General features: G+C 45.8%; 1 protein-coding gene across 9 annotated transcripts in view; it reads right to left on the bottom strand.

The window, feature by feature from the left end:
* The window catches only part of NCKAP5 (NCK associated protein 5), a 915906-nt gene that overhangs the window by 563995 nt on the left and 330849 nt on the right, over positions 1 to 21062 (bottom strand). The window contains exon 1 of one of the 9 annotated variants that reach the window (XM_084799421.1): positions 18590 to 18953. The exons of the other annotated variants lie outside the window; for them this stretch is intronic. The gene's annotated coding sequence lies outside the window, so the exon portion shown is untranslated. Of the gene's footprint in view, positions 1 to 18589; positions 18954 to 21062 lie in introns of those variants that run through there. 9 annotated transcript variants of the gene reach the window in all.

Here is a 21062-nt window from a genome sequence, read left to right as displayed (position 1 = left end):
CCCTCCCTCCCTCCCTCTCTCTCTCTCTCTCTCTCTCCAGGCACCTAAACCCTCTTTACATGCCATGCCATTGCCCGACATATTTGGTTTTTTTTCCTTACTATCCACATACTCTGTAGGCAAGAAGCTATGATCCACAATCCAGAGCTGCCTTTGATTACAGGTTTGTTTTTTCTGGGGCAGGGGTGGGGGAGGGGGACTGCTGCTTTCGCAGTTCAGTTGGTGGGATGCTTGCCTACCATCAGCATAAGCCTGGCATGGTCACTCACACTCACAATCCCAGCACAAAGCAGGTGGAAGAAGGAGGCTCTGACAGTTATATTCACCTTGGCTAAACAGTTTGGGCCAGCATGGGATATCGAAGACACTGCCTCAGAAAGTAAAAAATTAATTATTAATTGATTGATCAGTTGATTTGAGACTCTCTCAATAAGAAAATGGCTAAAAAAGAATATGTCAAGTGGGACTAGAACTTTTGTTATGTACTTTAATCACTATTCAAAATCTGGCCACTCCCAGAGATCTCATTCCAAACACTTTTATGAGGTATATTTCTGAGGTCTACCAAGCTATGTCCTTCCTTTTCAATGCTACCAGTATTTAACTTTCCCTTGATATATAATTGGATAAAGACATCATTCTTAGGATTTATTCTTCTACTCCAGACGTCACTTTACTCATCTCGACTGTCTTGCTGCGCCATATACATTGCAACCAAACCACCTCACCACCACCTCTTTTATTTTTATTTTGTTGTTGCTGTTGTTGTCATCATTGCTGATGTTGTTTTTGAGACAGGGTTTTTGTGTGTAGCCTTGGGTATCATGGATTTACTTTGTTTCACACAATCAGAAGAACATAATTCCAGCAAGCATGCCCTATTTCCTAACTGGTTTATTTTCCTTTTCGCCTTTATCCTGACTCCCTTCAGTCTCATAAAAGTTATTGACAGCGTACTGTTTATAGTGTGTTATTTTACACACAGTTAGCATGACACTCAAGATATTAAAATCCATGACACCCAAGACAATCCTAAAGAAGAGTGATGGAAGTTACAGGACTCACACTTGAGAATGATAAGAGATATGGAATTAAGACATTGTGTTAAGCCGGGCATCGTGGTGGATCTTTGTGAGTTCGAGGCCAGCCTGGTCTACAAAGCTAGCCCAGGACAGCTAAGGCTACCCAGAGAAATCCTGTCTCAAACAAACAAACAAACAAACAAACAAATAAAAACAGAAATAAATAAATCCAAAAGGAAGATCTGGATGCACAGTTACACATTATGCCACAAAAAAATGATGGGGCAAGGGATGTGCTTCAATGGTTCCAAGCGTATCTGCTCTTCCAGAGGCCCTGGTTCAGTTCCCAACAGGCAACTCACACCAACTACAACTCTAGCTCCAGGGGATCTGACACATTCTGGCTTAAATGTCCAACTGCATCATGTGTACACACTCACATACAAACACAATACTCTTTATATCGCTTAAAATACGGAGAAAGAAAATGTTTGCAAGGTTTTGACTACCTGCAAGGAAGAAATAATTCTTAACTCTTAACTGTTAGTACTAGCCAAAAACTTATACCTAAGGGACCACAGCTATAAATATGAGAAAACAGAAAAGCTACTATTGAAAAAACACACAGGAGAACCTGTATTTTGATGACTCTGGATAAGTAAAGGCTCCTGAAGGAAGTCAGAGCAAATCAGAAGCATGAAGTGAGAAAGCTGATGATTAATTTTCTTCATATGAAGAACTTCTCACATCAGATATGTTGAGAAAGTTCATATCCAGAAAGTTAAGAGGAAAGCTGCGGGATGATAAACTCATTTTTAATTTCTAGACTCAGCTAATGATTGGGAAATGGGAAATGTCTGTTGGCAAGAACATGAGAAATTTATGTATGATACATACATACATATATATATACACACACATATACATCTTTCAGACTCTGATGGTAGAGTGGAAATTGGTACCATATCTGAGTAAACAGTGGCAGAGTATTATCCACAGGTGGACAGCTGTGTAGTCAAGAAGCAAAAAATCCTCTATGAGAGCTGGAAAGATAGCTCAGTTACTAAGGTACCTGACACACAAGGACCTGCATTAGGTCCTTAGAAGCCATGTAATAAACCAGGACAGCAGTGTGTGCTTGTGGGTCCAGCTCTGGAGCGGCAGATACAGGTGGATCTCGTGGGGCTTGCCAGTCAGCCAGTCTGGCTTATTTGATAAAACAGATAGGAGATCATCTGTGCAAAAAAAAAAAAGTGGACAGTGCAAGAATGGCACATACGCTAGTCTTTTGTCCTCCACATGCATGCATGCCTACACAAATACATGCACACACATAAATGTGCATAGGCATTCAAACAAGTATGTAAGATTGTTATACCAATATGCTTCATCAAAGCTCCAGATTAGGAAATCCTGTCTGCCCACCTACTGCCCGTTCTATAAAAAGTTGTGGTGTTCTCCGTTACTGGATCACTGCATGGTGTCTGGTATGAACAGTTTGCAAACACATTAATATAAGTGAGCTGCACAATTCTTACATGAAAACGCAGGAAAGCGAAAACATAAAGACAGAATGCTCCCTTAAATAAAGCTCAAAGTGAGAGAATCAACTTTTGCTGACAGAAATAAGGATACAGTTTGCTGTGACTAAAACAGGAGCAGGGAGCATTGCTGGTTTCTTTCTCTTTCTCTGAGAGCTAATCACAGGGCTTTGGGCTTCATGACAAATCAAGGAAATGTGCTTGTGTGTCAATCTGTATGGATGCTCCACTCTGACAAAGAGGTTTTTTTTCAATAATGGCATATGTGCATGCCCACACAGTACACACACACACACACAATTACAACAAATCTTTACGTCAAAACTGGCAGCTACCTTTCCTTCTTAAAATGAATATTTGATATAAATTCAAAGCATAAATATCTCTTTATATACATTTACATAAAATTACATATTACATGTATATAGCATTGTAAAGTCAGACAACTTGGAGAGAACGAGAGTGTGGCAGATAATGCATCATGATTAGTTTCAACAGCCATTTAGCAAGTTATTAAACTATGCTAACATTTGTGAAATGACAGAAATAATTGTAAACATACAAAAAGTATTTCTACATCTCCCCAGGACTTCTTAAGTCGGGGGGGGGGGGGGAAGGGAAGAACTAAGATTTAGTTTGAGGGAGAGAGAGAGATGGGCGGAAGGAGGATAACAGCAGATGCTAAGTGGTTACGACGTAGGAACCAGCAGCTCTCTAATGTCTCAACAGCTGTGCTGTGGAGACAGAGAGAATGGTGGTCTGGGCTGCACGTATCCAGACAGGCGTCATGGAAGAGGCAAGCCTGAGAACAGAACGGAGACAGGAATAACATGCAAATCCATTCTTTCAGGAGAAAGCCTGGGTGGCGGTCACCAGAGGGAAGACTGCTGGGAAGGTGAGGACTGGCCAGGCTATGCTCTCCTGATCAAAGGGGGGTAAGGAAAGCCCTTGTGGAGGGCAATAGCCTGAGAGCCAACCTGCCTGTTAATGGAAAGGCAACCACAGGCTCTTTCCAGACACTTACAGAGCTCGTTACCAAATACGTTTATTCCTTCAACAGCTTCTATTGTGTTTGGGTGGAAGGGGGCCATCTTTTTTTTTTTTTCAAACTTTGAGTGATAGTACATTAACAAGGAGTAAAACCAGTTTCCTAGGCTGCATCCAGTACCTATATCTTAGTTTTGTTTCCTGTTTATGCAGCCTAGCTTTATGTCAACTTGACACAAGCTAGAATTATGAGAAAAAAGGGAGTCTTGCTTTGGAAAAAAAATACCTCCATAAGATCCAGCTGTACAGCATTTTCTTAATTAGTGATCAATGGAGGAGGGCCACCATGGGCTGGTGGCAACAACCTGTCTTGTGCACAGGGAAAAGAGCGTGGTCAGTGAAGGCTTTCGTGGGACATGCCCCTTGGGCTAATATGCAGATATAAGTGAGTATATACCATTTGAGTATTTCTGCTTCTGGGTTAACTCACTCATTATGACATTTGACCATGTCCCCTGGAGGGGGAGACCTGGTGGCACTCAGAGGAAGGACAGCAGGTTACCAAGAAGAGACTTGATACCCTATTGAGCATATACAGGGGGAAGTAATCCCCCTCAGGATCAGTCATAGGGGAGGGGAATAAGGGGAAAATGGGAGGGAGGGAAGAATGGGAGGATACAAGGGATGGGATAACCATTGAGATGTAACAAGAATAAATTAATTTTTAAAAAAAGCGTGGTCTAGGACTCTGAGGAAGATAAATATGAGAGCCTGGAAGGAGAAAGGGTGGCACGTGGCGTGTGATGTGTGGCAGTTTGGAGAGACCAAAGACGGATGGACGGTGTGGTGGAAGAAGAGAAACACTTCAATGCAGTGGCTCAGAGGAAAGTGCTTGCTGTGTTTGCTGTTTACAGATATTAGTATTGTTCCAGAAAGAACCCATTAACCCTAAACAGCCAGGAGAAGTAAAGGGGTCTTCATCCCCTCTCCCTACGAACCTTCCTTCTCTTACCCAGGGTTAAAGGGTTGGTAGAAGGGAAGTAGAGGCTTCAATACCCCAAGTAAAATAGAGTTTAAAACCTAGCATCAACAGCACACCATGAGTCATTCCCCTAGTAGCTACGAATTGCTGGTAAGTCCTCAGTGAGTCCCTCCTCTTTCTAGTACAAAATGGCGGCAGGTCTCGCTAGTGCGGAATCACAGCTGTTGGGAGTTCAGGTATGCAGAATCCACGTCAAGCCTGGAAGCCAGTGGTCCGCAGCACTATACTCCTTCCTTGAAATGCCTTCCGTTTTGAAAACTCTTGCCCAGAATGAGGAGGAGAGCCAGGACAAAAGAGTGAAGAAGATGGTGTTCCCCTATCGACCTCCAGGAGGTATGCAGCCCATCCGCGGAAGGTTTCACTCCTCCTTTCGTCTCTATTTCCCAGAAGTTCCTCAATAGAGCATAGCTTTCAACAGACCCAAACGACACTGAGATTTTTTTTTATCATTTTTCTCTAAGTCTCATTTCTCCTGTTTGATTGAGCTTACAATTTTTGAGACTTTTCCAAATGAAATCATCTATACCCCATACACTATTTAAAATTATGTGTATTTTTAAATTGCGCTCTGCTTATGAGCATTGAACGTGCTTAGCACTACTTAAGGAGGAACAAAAACAATACAATTTGGAACAGGACTGTGAGTTGTCTTCTTATAAGTTGTCCGATCATGGGCACTAGGGAGATGTCCCCATGGGTAAAGGGGCTTGCTGCCAAGCCTGAACACTCATATTCAATGTCCAGGACTCATGTGATAGGACAGCTGACTCCTTCAGATTGTCCCCTAGCCTCCACACACAAAGAAAGACTGATAGACACAGACACACTAAATAGACAAATGGATAAATGTAAAAATTTTAAATGTCCTGTAATTCCTAGCACAATGAATGGGTCAGTGAGATGGAGGAACATCATGTTAAGTGAAAGGAGTCAGATATAGAAAAACAGATGTTTTTCATATTCTTCCACGAAAGTGGTTACTTAAACAACAACAATAACAAAAATGTATAAAAAATGAAAGCCAGAGCGTGGGAGAAACAGGAAGAGGGATACTGGCTAACGGTTTGGATGTGAAATGTCTCTGACGGGCTCCTTTGTTTGAACACTTGGTCCCCATCAGTGGCACTGTTTGAAAAGGTCATGGAACCTTTTGGAGGTGGGGCCTTGCGGGAGGAAATGAGTCACTGGGGACTGGCGTTATTATTTATAGCCCAACCCTTCCTCTTGTTCACTCTCTGCTTCCTGACTGTGGATGCAATGTGACAAGCTAATGCCCATTTGTGCACCATGCCGTCGCCAGCTGTCACCACCATAACTTCTCTGTCATGACAAACACCACCCTCAAACCATGAGCCCAAACAAACCCTTCCCCCAGTAGGTTGCTCCTTGTGACAAATTTTGCCACAGCAGTGATCAGGGCAAACTACGATAGTGTTGATGTAAATAGCATTACAGTTAGATAGCCCTAACTTCTAGAGCTCACAACACAGTGGGAGTGTGGTTCAGTCACCTCTTACAACCTGGTGAAGAGCTGAAGGTTCCGAAGTAATGGTGAGGAGACAGGATTGTCACCACCTTGACTTGACCAGCGCATGCTACATCCATGCCCATGCTCTGAGGTGACATTCTGTACCCCATATGCATGTTCCCCATATGCATGCATTCATCACATGTAAATTAAATAGCCTTTAAACATTTGAGGAGATAGAAATGCCTCACCACCCTGACTTGGTCATTACCCACTCTATGTGCATGCCCAGGGATCTCCCTGGACCTCATATATTTGTACAGAGTTTTTTTTCCTTAATGAATCAATTATCTTAATGGTTGCCAGGGTCCTGCATAATTTTCCCTACACAAACCCTGCTAGTAAGACTAATGGCTGTTTTATGGCCATGTTCTTAATGATGCTGATACAGAAGATAAGAGATGGTGAAAATATAGTTATCACATGCAACAATTTTGTTCCATGTTAACTCTTTACTCCCTTAAAAATTTGCCTAACTTGATTACAAGCCCATAACATTCCTCAACCCCTTCAAATTGTACGCCATGCTACCAAAATCACATAAGCAATTTCTGCCTGTGCACAGACTAGTATCATGTTTTTTAAAAACCACTAAAACAAAAACAAAACTCTTGGGGACTCAAGGTCTCATGTAGTAAAAGCATTCCAGTGAGACACACAGGACTGAATGTGGACACCATCCTACATAGTTAAATATGCACTGGAATTGTCTTTAAAAGACTGCATCCCAAGATTAGAGAAAAGCCACTATCCATTTGGAAATCCAGTGACTTCCAAAACTCTCTTTTTAACACATACTGGTTCTTTTGTTTGTTTGCATTACAGGGTGAGGGTGAGGGTGTGTGTAGCATGCGTATCTGTTTGCTAAAGTCAGGAGAAGACACCGGATGTCCAGTTCTATCACTCCTTACCCTGTTCCCTTGAGACAGGGCCTTTCACTGAACCTAGATCTAGGCTCCTAGCTAGCAAGCCCCAGCTCTGTGCCCATCTCTGCTTCCCCCGCTGCTGATGCTGAGGTTATGGGCACAAACATGACCACATACAACTTTGTTGCATGGTTTCTAGAGATTTGAACTTGCATCATCATGCTCTCACTGTAAGTGTGCTTCACTGCTGAGCCACCTCCAGAGTCATCACCTCCCAAGTCACCACCTCCCAAGTCACCGCAGCAACCATTTCTGCTGCAGCTCCTTAGGTTTATCTCCAAATACTTGTTCCAGAATTTCTCTGAAATACTTCCAAATGTCTTCCTCTATGAGGAAACAGGAAATGGCTATTTTTAAAGCCCTGTCAGGGAATCTGTGCTCTGTCTGCCAATAAGGTCACATGTTAATTGCTTACTAATAGACAGATCACATTATTGATGAAGTGCTGAAGGCAGCTGAGGAATTCACCCTAAAGAGCTGTGGAGATATTCTGTAGACACAACTGTTGCTGACTAGGGAGAAAACAGGCTTTGTGTGGAGAGGAAGCTGTAAGGATGTAGCTACAGCGAAGTTGCTTTCCCATCAACCAGTCCCAAAACATCCCTGGGTGAGGTGCTCTCTTGACCAAGTGTCTCTCTCACCATCTCTTCCTCAGATTACACCTAGTTGCACAGGGTGATGCATGCCCCACCCCCTGATGTACGCTACTCAGAAAGGAGGGAAGAAGACCTCCATCCAATCAGAAACCTGGCAACCTGGACATTGGTAGGACCATGGTATCTGGGATATCTGCATTCCCTCCTTCTCTGTGAAGCAACTTGCCTCTCCCATTCTTCATGACTTTGTGACTTCACCACCCTCCCCCTAACACAGTCTCTTTCTATTCAAAGGCATCCTACATAGTGGTGTGGGCTGAAGAGACAGCTCAAGGTCAAGGATCTGAGCTGATCTCCAGAAGCCAAGTAGAAGAGCTGAGCAAGGTAGTGCACACTGGACATCCCACAGCTGGTAAAGCTGAGGCAGGCACTTCCCTGTGGCTTCTTGACAGAGCCAGCCTAGCACACCTGGCCAGGCCAGGGAGAGATGCCCATGACGCATATCAAAAAGAAGAAGTGGGCAGCAACTTAAGATGGATAATGGAGGCACCCTCCAACCTCCAAACGACACGCACACGGGGCCATGTGCTCACCCATGCACACAGCGGGAGCGAGGAAGACAAGATTAGAGGCAGGTGCTGTGTTTTCGAGCCTAAATTCGCACCCTATTTTCCCACTTGGTCTTCATAAGCCCATTTGAATTTATTAGGCTTTGTTTCATAATATCTTAAATGGGAGAACAAGACTGGTGAGCCACACTGTCGCCTTACATGTCTCTTCTGTGTACAGCAGGTAACCCACAGGTTCGGAGCCATGACCTTTAGCCCTCTGATCCTTCTCAACTGCATATCCAACACACACTGCTCTGTCTATTTCCTCCCAACGGGTCAACAGAGCCAGCCCTGATCCTCAGCAATAACTACCTCTTCCTTCCTAATTTCCAGTTCGCAGTTTCTCTGGCCTGACAGACAGTCCTCTCCTCACAGCTAAGGCTAAGGCTGGCAGCAACTCCCTGGAGCGCATGCTCTCTCCTTTCCCCCTCTCTCCCTCCTCCTTCTCTCCCTGTCCCCCTTAAACTCTTGACTGCTCTTTCCTTCTCTTCTCTTCCCCCCCCCAGTCTCCTTTCCCTCCCTCTCGCTTCTCCCCCTCCTCTTGTCATCTTTCCCTCCCATTCTCTCTCCTCCTGACCTCCCTCCCCCCACATCCTCATCTGTTTCCCTCTCTCCTTGTCTCCCTCCCTCTCCTCCTCTTTTACTTTCCCTCCTTTCTATCTTCTCCCCTCTTTCCTTGCTCTCATCCTTTTCTTTTCCTCTCCCTTCCCTCCTCCCCTCCTTGGAACAGGCCTCTAAATGTATTTGTTATAGACTGTATTTCATCTTCCAAGGACTCACCGCAACTAGTCCATAGTTTATATATTATGCACTAGTAGCTGTTCTCATTCATTAAAATAATAATTCAATAAAATAATTCATTAAAATAAGGGGGAATTCTGTCTCCCTTCTCCTGAACCCCACATGCCTGCATCCTGGTCCCCTGCACCCATGGGTTTGGAACCTCACGTAGCAGGAAAGGCTTGACAAGCTTAATGAAGAATCTCAAGACAGAGATTATTATGGGTTACCTGGGTCGGCTGGAGGTCATCATCAGGGTCCTTGCAGAGGACCCAAAAAGGTCCCAGTCACAGAAGCTGTTCCGACAGAGGCATAGGTCGGAAGGACACTATTGCTTGAAGGGCCATACACCAAGGTCCTTGAGTAGCCTTTCAACTGTGAGAAAGTCCCCCGCGTCCCTGAAGCCTTCAGAAAGAATGTGGCCCTGCCCACAAACCTGATGTTTGTGCTCCTGATTTCTGGAAGTGAGATAACACGGATGTGTTGTTCTCAGGCAGCAAGTTTGTAACAAGTTGCTAGAACCAGCACTGGAAGTCCTCATGTTGTCTCAGAGTGCTCGGGATACTCCCATCCCCCAGGCAGCCTCCATCCCAGCCTTTCTTCTTCCATGTTTCTCCACTCCTTCCCAGCAAAATCTTTAGGGAAGATCCCAGGTTACTAGCTCTGAAATCAGTAATAGTTCAGGAGCAGCCAGACACTGTCTCCATGGGCTCAGCCCTGTCTGTGACATCTATATCACACTTTGCTCCAAACGCTGCGGGGGAGGGTGAAGAAAGATTGTAAGAGCCAGAGCTTGGGCAGGACTGCTGCTGAGAAGCAGTCATCTGAGCATGACAGCTCACTGCACATGTGAGTTCACGCAGGCTGCTGTTGCCTGCACAAGAACCGTACAAGATCAAGTGAGTCACCATTCTAGCCTGGATGGTGACACGTGAAAGAGCTCTCCTAGGTGGCTTGCTATTAACTATTAATGTCTACTGGGGAAGGGAATGGGATGGAAGAGAAGGGTAAAGGGGAGGGAAAGGGAATGAAGAGGAGGGAAGAAGAAAGATAGTTTTCTATAGAGATATAGTTTCTGGTAGGTCTAGCATCCTCCAGGAGATGGCCTTATACCCAGGTGATTACCAGCTGCATTAATTAGTGTAAAAGTCTGGGCTTTCTATGTCTGACCCAGCTCCCAAATAATGACATGGACCTATTATATTTATTAAAGCTTCAGGCACTATAGCTGGGCAGACACTGAGTTATTCTAACCTGGCTATGCTGTCCTGGCCTACCTCCCAGACCCATGGCCCATGACCTACCATCTTAGTCTCAGTCTGGTACCTACTTGTTCATCCGTGTCCTCATGGTGACTCCTCTAGTCAAATCTAATATTTATTAATTTTGAAGACTCAATGAGTTAAGAAAAAAGGGGGGGGAAGTTAGGGGAGGAGTACAGAGAATAGGTCTTGGAGTACTTGAAAGGAGGGACTCTGTGTGTGTGTGTGTGTGTGTGTGTGTGTGTGTGTGTGTGTGTGAGAGAGAGAGAGATACAAAACTCTATAGAATCTCAGAGGATGAAAATATACTTATAAAATGCATCTAGCCTCTGAACAGCACCTCAAGGGAGACAGTGAAAGCAGAGAACTAGTTCATGGGAACACTGGAGGCAGTCGCCCAAGGCAGCTGCCAGACACAGCAGAGCCTTGACCCAGGACAGAGACATCTGGCCAAAAGCCCAAACCCCAGGCATGCGGGAACAGGCATGGCAGGGTGACCACATCACGACAGCCGCCAGATGGGTCCCTGGATGGCTTAACCTTGTGCCTTACTTATCCCTGCCACCCACCATGCCAACAGCCTAGGCATAAACACCACTTCAGGCATGTGAGAAACTGTGCCAGGCATGCCTGCTGAACCATGAAGGGGCAGCTAAGGACACGGCCACGGGCTCCTTGGGCACCCAGAACGGTGCTGTTGGGCACTTCCTCAGTGGAAAAACACTGAACTGAAAACACAACCTCTCATACTGGATTTTAGAAGCCTGATAAGAAGCATCTGTTCCTAATCACCATCAAAGAGGGGAACAGAAAACTGACACATGTATGTGGTCTTTGACATGGTATGTGGGTATGTTTGTGTGTATATATATGTGCAAGTGCATGTGTTTGTGTGTGGAACCAGAGGTCAACTTCAGGTGTGATACATAGTGATACATACATATAACATACAATATATGTATATACATATACATATATATATACATATATATATGTATATATGTATATACATATACATATATATATGTATATATATATACATATATGGGGAGGGAGAGAACAATGTGTGTGTGTAGGGGGTGTGTGGGTGGGTGGGGTTGAGGGTGGGTATACAAGCATGAGTGGGTGAGCACACCCATGTAGTCACATGCGGGGGCCAGAGGTCTCTGTCAGACATCTTAATCAACTGCCCTGTATCATGTATGTTTGTCTTCTGAGATAGCATCTCTCACTGAGCCTGAAGCTAAAGCATACTGTTTCGGCTAGAATGACCAGCCAGTCAGCGAGTCCCTGGGCTCTGCCTTTCTCCCCAACAGCCCCATGATTACAGGAAGTTACCTGGGTGCTAAGAATCTGCACTGAAGTCCACAGGCTTGTGCAGCAAGCCCTTAGTCCACTGAGCCATCTCCCCAGGCCCGGAAGATATATATTTTACTTTATCATTTTTAAAGTTCATTGCTTTTCCGTGCAATAAAGACCAGATATGATACACATGTGTATTTTGGCTCTATAGGGAATAAATCCTACTTTGTGTGTTTGAGTAGTTCACTGATATCCAGATTACAGGCTCTGAGATTATAAGGAAGTCTCATAATGCCTAGCTATAATCCACTAAAATGGTTTATTTAGAAAGAAGATATTTGATGGGCCTTGGGGATAGGGAGTCAGCTCACTGGGGAAAACTCCTTGCTGTGCAAGCATGAAGACCTGAGTTCGAATCCCCACTCCTATGTACAAAGCCAGTTGTGCGTGCCTTGGCAGCTATAATCCCAGCGTCACTCAGGGTAGAAACAGGAGGATTCCTAGGGCTTGCTAGCCAATGGCCTATGCCCAGGTGCAATAAGACAATGAAATGTGATGGAGCAGGACATCTGATGTCGTCCTCTGGTCTCTGCAAACATACACATAGATATGTGTGCCCACCATGGCCACGTTTCCTAAAACTAACTACACAAAAAGAAATAAAGACACCCACTCACACCTGTGCTGATGTGACCATGCCAGAGAGCAGGGCAGGAAGGAGAGATGCCACACTTCCATCTTCAACACAGGGACCTCTTTCCATCACAGCCAAGCAGTCACCAAGGCAAGGGCACTCTGCAAGCAAGCCACGCTCCTGCCTGCCGAGGCTGGGCCAGTTCCACAGCTCAGGGACTGTCAGACCACAGGGGTGTGCAGGGAGCGTCCCTCCTGGGAACTGTCTCCTTTATCCTTTAGTGACATGTTTCTTCTGCCCTGTCACCAATTTAGGCCAAAATGAAATTCCTTTTCCTGCCCCTCTGTGGGAGTGAGTTCATTCATCTCAGTTTACACCACAGGTTTGCAAGGCCAGAGCAAACAAACTCAGAGAGCTGCCTCTCCACGCCAGCTCTAAACGGAGTAAAGAGTTGTAGTGACCTAATGCACAACGTCTATAAATGGAGATGTGTGTCTTACCTGCTGCCCGGGGAATCCATGCCAATGCCCAAAATAATCTACTCAAACAGGCATTTACCAACGCAAGCCTCCACTTCATCCCATATCATTGAACAAGTAGAGGAATCGGGGTGGATCCTCTAAGATTGGGGGGCAAACAGGAAGCACAGACTGGACTAGGTGCCTTCATTATTATTACTATTATTATTACCCTCTTATGGAATAACAAGTCCAGAGTTTCGGGGACGAGATGCTAACCTTTCCAAATCTGTCTTTCTCTAACGTAAGTGTAACAGTTCCCACTAGGCACACAGGCGAGCAATCTCCAAGTTGTCCACTCACTGGTAGCAATACAACGTGTACTGAGAAAGCTCAACACTTCCCAAACTATGACCTGGGTGTGACTTTATGGCTGAGGACATACTTGTTAAGGAAAGAAGGAGACGGAGGCGGGAGAACAGGCAAGGAGACAGCTCCCTACAAGTTGATCCCTTGTAGCACAAGAGGGTGGCCCTGAGTTCAGCATCCCAGGACCCGCTTTCATGTGGGGATGCACATTTTCATTTGTGTGGGGATACAGAAAGGGATAAATGTGCATTTGGAGGCTGGAGACTGACGTCAGGAATTATCATGCATCGTCACTCTTCCACTGTACTTACTGAGACAGGGTCTCCCAATCAAACCCAGAGCTCTTTGATGTGGCTAGTCTTGCTATCCAGTTTTCTCTGACGACCCTGGGCCTTCACCTTCCTTCCAAGGCTGTCACATCTGCCCAGTATTTTTTTTTTTACACAGGTTCTGGGAATCTGAACTCTAGTGCTCACTCTTGTGTGGCAAGCACCTTCACCACTGAGCCGCCTCCCAAGCTCCTGAGCTCATGCTTTTTACTGATGTAATGACTCTGTCCCCTCTCCTTGTTTCCAAGAGAATGTCTCCCTCCCCTCCTCTAGGAAGTATGTCCTCATCACTCTATCTGCCATCATCCTGCTGCACTGATCTCTGTTCTGTTTCCCTCTAACCAGCTCTACACTCAGGACTTAGTGTCATCTGTGATTGCGTCCTGTTCCTCACCTAAACCATAAGTGTCCAGAGTATATTTGTATCTGACCAGTAATTGTTTCTATGCGTACACACATTCATGCGAGTGACATATACAAGTGTGCCTGCAGGCATGTTCATGCAATTAGAGGCCAATGGCCAACCTTGGACAGTGTTCCTCAGTTGATTTACATTTTGTTGGTTTTGTTTTTGTTTCTTTTAAAACTTTTTTGTCTTTTGAATTCCATACATGTATACAATGTATTTTGACCCTATGCACTCTCCCTACTCCGCCACCCCACCCCCCCACCCCCCCACCCCCGCCACCCCTCCACCCCCAGCGTCAATTCCTAATGGATTCCCTTCTTCCAAGTACCTCTCCCAGAATATTAGGGGTATAGCCACAGATCCACTGTGGTAATCTAAATAAGAATGCCACTCCCCAGGCTCATATATTTGAATGCCCAGTCTTAGAGGAGAAGGATTAGGAGGTGTGGCTTTGCTAGAGGAAGTATGTCACTGTGGGTGGGCTTTGGACTAGACCCAGCCTCATTCTCTCTGCTTGCAGATCAGAATGGAGCTCTCAGCTCCTTCTCCTGCACACTCCTGCACACTGTTGCATGCTCCCTGCCACAACGATGATGGACTAACCCTCTGAAACTGTAAGCCAGCACCCCCCCCATTAAGTGATTTCTTTTGTAAGAGTTGTCTTGGCCATGTTGTCCCTTCGCAACAATAGAATAGTCACTAAGGCAGGCACTCCATGGAAGAAAACCATTGCCTGGTACTGTAAATCTGGCTAAGAACCCACAGCTCAGAGAGCATAGGCCCTGGAGGGGAAGCTGTTACTATGGCTCCTTTAAAATGACGCAGTTTCAAACTATCTTCTAAATGCTTACCTCTGAGCCCACAGACCAGAGAGCTCTCAGTCCCCACCAGAGAAGCTTCCTTATGCAATGGGTGTGTAGAGCCTGCTCTAACAGATGGTCCTGATTCCCTTCCCAACCAAGTCCTGGAGCAAACAACTGCCTCCAACTCCAGCTCCAGGAGAGCTGATGCTCTCTTCTGCAGCAGAGCTTTTATATGGAAAGGATCATCTTATCTAGTGCTAAAGAGATGCAGAAACAGCAAGGATAAAAGACGCTAAAAGAGCCAAGCATGGTGGCGCACGCCTTTAATCCCAGCACTGGGGAGGCAGAAGCAAGTGGATCTCTGTGAGTTTGAGGCCAGTCTGGTCTACAAAGCAAGTCCAGGACATCCATGACTACACAGCCTGACTCAAAAAACTTAAAAAAAAAAAAAAAGACAATAAAAGACCATCCCCTGTAATGCCAGTTGATTGTCATATAAGTTAGAAACTACTGTAAATGCTTAGCTTATATAACTTCTTTTTATTCTTAACAATTTATAAAAGAACATAAACTTTTTCATATTTTATAGAGGAAGCCTTGCTGAAATTACACTAATGGTAAAGGATGGGAGGGTTGGGTGTGTGGCTTGGATGGTGGTGTGTTTGCCGAACCTGCATCAGGCCCTAGGCTCTATCCTCAGCACTGGATAGAATCCAGGCAGAGTGGTGCATGTCTGTAACTCGAGCACTGGAGAAATGGAGCAGGGGATCAGAAGTTCAAGGTAGACCTCCACTGCAAAGCCGGTTTAGGGCCTAGGCTGTTGCAAAAACAAAACACAAACAACAAACAAAACAAAACAAAACAAAAAACCAGTCTCAGCATACCTAACATTCCTCATACCAGACAGAACTTGGCAGGAAATTATACACCCCAAAATGATTTGAATAAAACCTTACAGAATAATATACAAGATTAGCTTGATGTCCAAAATGCCAGGCAAAATTTGTGACTTTCAGCTGTCATTCTAGAAATTATTTTTGGAGGAAAGTTGCAAGGGATATTATTCACAGTAGGTTGTAGAAGGGCGGGCCTCTACCCAAGGAACCTATAAGGTGGGCTTCTGCCCACCTTCCCTACATATTATAAAACAACACAAACAGCCCGTGTAAGAAGACACGACCTGGCTTTAGAGCAATGGGTAAACATGGTGGAAACTTTCTCTTCGCTGAGACTCATGGGGGGCACCCACTCCTGCTATATGCCCAAGTAGAGAAAATTTCTCCCTGGCTGAAGTAATGACACCAGAAGCTTGGCGATATCCCAGAATGCTTTGGGGCTGAAGAGAGCTGGATCACTGCCAACTCATTTTGCCTAAGTTGAGAGTCTCCCTGCAACCCCAGTAACACTTTCACTTAAACTGGAATCCTAGGTCAAGGAGAGTCCAGAGCCCCAGGAAGCCCGTAAGAACTAGCACTTCCTGGGCCGCCAGAGCTCGGGATGGCGTTTCCTCTCAGATGCACACATGGTTCTTGCACTTTTGCTTCGTTCTTCTAGTTGGCGTCAGGAGAACTGAGCTCTGGAGCGGTTTCTTCTGTGTTTATTCTATGCATTAAAGCCGCATAAGCTGCTGGTTTAATTTCCAATGCTCTCTTTCTCTTTGGTTAAGCAGGATCGGCAGGCATTACTGGGCCTTTCTGAGGGATCCTTACTATTTAAAATTCCTGCTGCTGGGATTAAAGAGATAATGCCTGAGGAAGGGCCTTTGTAAACTGTAAAGTCCTAATCAAATGGACAATGTCCTTATGATGTTTCTCCATCAGAGCTGTGCCCAGCATTACTGGGAATTTTAAAGTCATTTGGAGCCCCCCCCGCCTCTCTGCTTCCTGCCCACCCAAGGGGCCTCACACCGATGCCAAGTTTTGGGAATCCCCTCCAGGAAGTTTTGTTTAATACAAGTAAATGAATGATTCAAATACATCACAAGTGTTTCCAAAGCAACGCGCATGCGGGAAAAATAAAATTAAAAGCTAAGTCTGATGGTTTGGATAATAAAAATATTCGGCCAAAAATAGTGGGGAATTTGGAAAGAAGTGAAGAACAAAACATTCTTGTAAAGATAGTTTCAGCAGCAAGGATGAAATTCTCCTCTGCACACACACACTTTGGGGAGGAGGCAGAGAGTCCAGTTGGGGATTTGTACAAGTCCGCAAAGCATGTCCTGACTCTCCTGGCCTGGAGAAGCAGGCTGGCACCAGGCGGGATGCTGTGGTGTGCCTTTCGAATGACCGTCACAAAGTGTAGCATTAAAACTGGAGGCTGTGTCCTTGCTTTTCTAAGGACACTCCACAGGAGTAGGGATGGACAACTCATTGTCTTGAGGGGAAAGACCTACAGAGTGGAAAGAGAGTGGGGGGGAAAAAAGGAGTCCCGTGCAGAGGTGAGAACCTGAGCCTGAATCCTCAGAATTCTTATTACCGCTCCTGTACCCTCTGGTCACACTGGGGACAGTGGAATGGGCTGAGACAGGCAGGCTGAGCACTAACTGCAAGGCTGTCCTCTGACCACTACACTGCTTGTGCATACCTGGGATCCTGCACACACACACACACACACACACACACACACACACACACACACACACACAAAGGAAGTAAAGAAGAGGTTATGGGTATGACATTACTTCTAGAAAATGACTTTGTAAACATTTACAAGAAAAGTTCTAGAAACTACTGCAAGGGAGTATCTCTTTTAGAAATAGGTTGGGGGGAGGATACAAAAAATAAAGTAGATAGCAACAGGCCATGCACAGGGGTCTTGTTTATTTAACTCAAATTGGCAAGGGCCACAGTGACAAAAAGAAATGCCAGGTGGTTACCTGTGTTTAATGATGATATCCTAACTGCCCCTTTTCTCTGAAGATTCAGGTGGGGGGGGGGTGGCTAGAGGAGGGTCTGCCCCGCAGGCAGTATGCAGCTCAGCGTCACTCCAAAATAATATCATATTTCTGCCCATCAATCAGAATTAAGAGGCTTAGGGGCCATAGACAGTTGCTGATAGCAACATGGCACATACTCCAGTCCAGGTGGGGTGGAGCCTGCACAGGGGTGGGGGCACCTGAAGGAGTGAGAAAAAGGCCCCAGGGAGCCTAACTACCAGGACAGGGACCTGACGCATATGCTTAAGAGGACAGGAAATAAAGCTATCTGAAGTCCCTCACGGGCTGCTGAGGCCAGGCTTTTTGTTGTGATCCAGGTTGCTGACCTTTCAAGTCCTCCTCTCCCCTGGGGCACTGACTTTCCTGGAGAGGAACCCATCAGTGCAATATCTTAGGAGGAAGAAGGGGCGAAGTATGTAAGACAGTTGACTGAAAGGGTACAGTGATGCTCAGTGCCAAAATCAGCAGCCTCTCCACACTCTCCAAATGTTTTACTATCTGATCACTATAATGGAGACCAAGCAACACACAGAAGAATGAGACACTGGATGCTTGGAGAGGCCATGCATTCTCCTCTTCCCTTACCATTAAGAAAAGTCCTCCACGAAAGCGAGGCTCAATGCACAAGGAGCATTGAGCACGTGTGCGTGTTTCCACGAGCGCTTCCTGCACAAAGCAAGGTCCCACAGGTGGAAAAGGGGCGTGTGTGCGCGTGACGCCTAGCTTGAGTAGCTTGAGAATAGACAGTGAATGCTAAATCCTGTACATCCTGCCTTGATGTGCTGGCACTGACTTTCTTAGCAGAAAGATTATTCAGCCTAGTGCCACCTCCTAGAAATTCTACCCCACCCCACCCCTGTGTCTTTGGGATTCTACAAGGGATTCAGGGAGGGTAACTGTTATCATTAGCGACAGGGGGCAGAGGTGGACCAAAAAGAAAGAGAATGCTTAAAGCAACCAGATCAGCAGGCACTAGGGGATGCCCAAGGGATAGAGGATAGGAAACCGCTCTAGGGACACGCCTGGGAGGGTGTAGGGAGCTGGCGTCTTCTTACCTGGCCTGCGGGGGAGCATTTTGCAGAGGGCCCAGGTCGCGGTGGGAGGTGCCCGCCGTGGGGGGCAGACCCTGCAGTGCCGTCACTTGAGGGGCAGCAAGAAGCTGGCCTCGGAGCCCACAGTTGACAAACTTGCCATGTCAAGCCTGTCTGCGCGCGTGCTCCGCAGCCCCGGCACCTAGGCTTTTGTTGTGTCGCACGCCTCCAGTCCCTAGCTCGCGCCTGCCTCCCGGTGTCCCAGCGCAATCTGGGCCACAGGACCTTTCCCTCCTGCTCCGCCTGGGGACAGCAGTGCCACTTCTCTGGGAATCTCAACGCTAAAGAGATACCCACAAGCCCATGGTAAAGGAGGCAAGGCAGGCGGCAGCAGCAGCAGCAGCAGCAGCAGCAGCAGCAGGCGCGCACTCCTATGGGTCCGCTCTGGCCCTTGGGTTCCCACCCCCACCCTCTCCCTCCCTGCCCCGCCCCCACTCAGAAGCTGCTCAGAATCCACCCTGTCAAATCCAGCCCATCTGCTGCTATCACAATCAGTTTCAACCCAATGGTTCAGCCAGTCTCTGCCTGTAGTTGGAGACGGGGACCCTCCTTGGGAGGGGTAGAGAAGGGATACAGTGGAGAGGGGAGATGGGAGCTCTGAATGGCCAGTGATGGGACTTGAAGCTTTGACTGTCTGTCCCAAAGGAAGGAACTGAAAGGAGAAGTGGGTATCCAGAAGGGGGAACCTTGCTTTCACTTCCCAGTTAAAAAGAAAGAGGAGAGAGAGAGAGAGAGAGAGAGAGAGAGAGAGAGAGAGAGAGAGAGAGGGAGGCTTACTCTTAGGTCCCTCCACACCCCCCACTGCCAGCCCTGTCTGGGTGGGACAAATCATGGAGCTGACCCAGAGGCTGGCACAGCTATCCAAAGTATTGTTAATGGGCAGGTAGGAGCTGGAACCAGCAGCCACTGGTCTGGAGTCAGGGGTCTCCCCAATTCCATTTGGAAGCAATGGGTATGTCTGAGAAAGAGCTGGGTGTAACTGGCAAAGACACCCACCTTTTCCCTTCTGTTGGCATTTCTGGAAAAAAAAAAGGGAAATTCACTTGGGGCAAGAAAATGTTGGACTCAATTGAGACTCATTGTGTCCTAAAAAAAAGAATTATCATAAATTTCCATTTCCTCATGAAGATGATCCTTTGCAGGAAATGTTGTTTTATTAGCAAATAACAACTTCTAAGATGAGGATTGCACGAACCTTATAGTTTCTTCTTTGGGAGAAATGAAGTATTCTTTCCAATAATATTCTTTGATTTATTTCAATATAATACTTTGGTATGAGCACATAAATTTGTGCTGGGTGATAGACATGTGGATTACCTCAAGAGTTATTTTTTCCTTTTAAGTCTAATAAAAAATAATAGTATTCCCAGAGACACATAAAAAAGCCATGAAGCATGAAAGAATATAAACAGAGGGATTATACCTCATTTTGTATATTTATTTCAAGTTCCGGGAAACATTCAATTACCTAGAATGACAAAGTTTCTTGAAGAAGTCATTTGATAGATAAAGAAATCACCAGTTGAAAAGTTGAAAAGAAAGAAAATTAAGCCATTTGTTCACAGAGATACAACGGCTAGGAAAAAAATAGATATACTTAACTGTGAAAATTGAATGGAGTTTTAACTTAGAGGCCAGGTCATTCTCTTGCTTGATACTATATTGGAAAAAAAAAAAAAGGTGTGCAAGCTACATTAAGCACCCACCCACTCTTCTGGTCAGAGGCTGTGTCTTCTGCTCATGTTATCAGAGCCCAGTGGTGCTCACCACAGTGCCATGCAACTCTGTGAATATTAAACTCTTCAACGTGTGACTTCCAGGTAAGTATTTTTTTTTAAATAAATCACTCCAGAGCAACGGTTTTTTTGAAACATTGGATGCTCTAAGTGGTGGGCAAAGACTGGCTCTTTATTAAGAACGTTTTCCTACTATTTGCTTTTTTTGAATCTCTGTGCATGTGTCTGTGTATGTGTGTGTGTGATATGCATATGTGTGCATCTGCCATGGAGTGTGTGTGGAGGTCAGAGGACAACCTCGGGTACCAATCCTTTGCCTTCCATGTAGTTTCAGGCAGAGTCTCTGTTGGTTATTACTATGCACGCCAGGCTGGCTGGCCTGTGAGCTTTCAGGGGCTCTCCTGCCTCTGCCTCCCATGCTGCTGGGATGCATCTGGATTACACCTGTGCAGGAGCACGCTGCATGTGTGCATAGGTGTTTGTGGGCACACACTCTCCTCCTGGGTAGCTTACAATCTGGAGAAGAAGGTGTTCACAAGGACAGAACAGAGAAACTTAGTTTCTGCTAGGAGGAACAGGTAAAGGAAAGTGGGGGAGTTGACGCATCCTGCAGAGCAGCAGAGGCAGAACTAATGCTGAGCTGTTAATGAGGAAGTTCTCACCTGTGTGGATGGCCTATTGGGAACAGCTTAGTAACATCG

This window comes from Acomys minous (genome assembly GCF_964271855.1).
Source record: "Acomys minous genome assembly, chromosome: 1".
In the NCBI taxonomy this organism is placed as follows: Eukaryota; Metazoa; Chordata; class Mammalia; order Rodentia; family Muridae; genus Acomys; species Acomys minous.
Note: the sequence above shows the minus strand (reverse complement) of the source record. Positions and strands in the feature narration are given on the sequence as shown.